The sequence below is a fragment of the Loa loa genome, assembly GCF_000183805.2.
Source record: "Loa loa unplaced genomic scaffold supercont3.510, whole genome shotgun sequence".
NCBI classification, from domain to species: Eukaryota; Metazoa; Nematoda; class Chromadorea; order Rhabditida; family Onchocercidae; genus Loa; species Loa loa.
Window position 1 is genome coordinate 2,266 of NW_018108690.1, and position 2,379 is coordinate 4,644.

The window sequence follows — 2,379 nt, forward strand, 5'->3', positions numbered from 1 at the left end:
AATGATAATAATAATAATAGTAATAAATCTAAATGAAAGCATATCAAACAAATTTTATTGCATAAGTAATTTATTAGGCACGTGATTTTCTCAAATTTTCATTCGTTTTAAAATTCTAATAGCGAAACAAACAAAAAAAAAAGCAAAAAAAGGAATAATTAAAAAGCAAAAAGAAAAAGAGAAAAAATCAAAAAAACAATAAACGAAAAAAGAAAAAAAAACAAAAAAACGGATAATTTCATAAATAAAAAAACTTTTTTGGCTAATTTTAGAGAAAAAAAAAAGCACAAAAACCACATCTTTGTTTTTTTTTTTTACAATCAATTATCTTTTTTCTTAAAAAAAAACAAAAAAAAAATGACTTCAAAAAATACATTTTTGACAATTTGAAAGAAAAAAAAACAACAGAAAAAGAGAGGGAAAGAAAAAGGAAGAGAAAAAGATGAAAGTGGAGAGAATGGGAAAAAAGACGACAAATTTTACGAAATATAAATTTTCAGAGCGGAAAAAAAAAAGCGAAAAATTAGCAATAATGCAATCAGGTCATTTTTCAAAGTAAATATATGACATTACACTTTTAACAAATGCTTTTTTTTTTTCTTTTGCTTGAATAAAAAATTTTTGCAATTTAACGAAGCAGAAGAAAAAGAAAAATGAAAAGAATAAAAATAGAATTGAAAAAAAAGAGAGAAAAAAAAAGGAAAAGGAAGGGTGGAAAAAGAAAAAATCGGAAATGAAACGGAAAAAAGGATGAATAAGAAAATAAGAGGAATGATAATTCAGGAAAACTGTAATAATGCATTTTTAAAACAACTGATGTAACAATCGAGCATAATTAATTCATTTGAAAATTTTCCTCAAGTTTTTACACTTTGCAAGCATTTGCTTTCAATTTTCTTTTCGTATTCTTTTAAATGGGAAAAGAAAAAAAAAAAGTGGAAACGAATCTTTTTTTTTTCATTTTTGTTTTTTAATTTTAATTTTAAATTCCGATTTTTTTTAAAAAAATTCTAATTCAATTTTTTTAAAATTCTAATTTTAGCTTTTTTCTTTTTACACTTTTAACAAATGTTTTCTTATTTTACGAAAAAAAAATGTTGCAATTTAATGAAGCAAAAGAAAAAAGAAAAAGTTAATGCTAAAGCATTTTTTTATTCGCAAAAATTAATTAATTTTTTGTTTGTTGAAATATTTTTATTCCATATTGATTATTTTAATTTAAAGTATATTGTTGCATGAAATTACGAATAGTGATGAGTTATTAAACTAATTAGTTAGTTAATTAATTAATTAATTTGGAGAAAAAAGAGAAAAGATTGTGGAAAAAGATTTTCTTCCGTATCACTTTTTTTTTTTTTTCGTCACTACTAGTTCAACTGCATTTGTTGTCATCAAAATTTTCCACTGATTTCATCTAACATTATTTAATTGTTTATAACATTGATAGTACTTATTGATTGAAATGGAATTGAAAATATCGGAATATTTGTACTACAATGGTTATTTATATCTATTATTTGATTTATAACATTCATAAATTTACTGTATAATTTATTAATAAAATGGAAGCATACTAATACTGTAATAAATCATTAATCAAAATTTAAAATTAAAATTTTTATTTTTTGTGTTTTTTGAACAAAATTACTATATGTATATGTAAATTATATTGATTGATTATTTTATAATATATATAATTTATATTTTTTAAAAATAATACAAAACAAAATCTTTCCTATCTTATGGGAAATTTCATTTCTGGTATATTCCGATACATTTTCCTTTTTTTTTTTTTTTTACCGCTCTTCCCATATAGAAGAGGAATTTTTATTTGGGGTATATTTTTAATCCTAAGAAAAATAAAAAATACCAATTATTGATTTACTTTTCCTTTTTTCCTTACTTAAAAGCAACTTTTACTTAATTTACATAAAAAGAGAACAAAAAGAAAAAAAGAAAAAGAAAGAGAAGGAAAAAGAGGAAAAAAAAGAAGAGTTAGAATTGAAATGAAACAACAAATTTTGAAAGAGTTTTGAAGTTACCGCTGAAATGCTTTTGAATTGATGTGTTGAAATTTGGAAAGAATTTAAATTTTCTTTCCTTTCCTTTTCCTTTTCTTTTTCTCTTTTTTTCCTTACCTTACCTTTCATTTCATTCCATACAATTCATTTTAACTGATAACAACAGTAAGACAAAAAAAGAAATGATTGTTGGGAAAAATTTGAGTTGAAAAGTTATAAAATGAATATTTCTTAACTTTTCATATTTCTTTCTTCATTTTCTTCCTCTCTCTTTCTCTCTTTCTTTCCCTCTCTCTTTCATCCTTTCATCACCTTTTTATATTACACAATATCATATATATATATATATATATATATA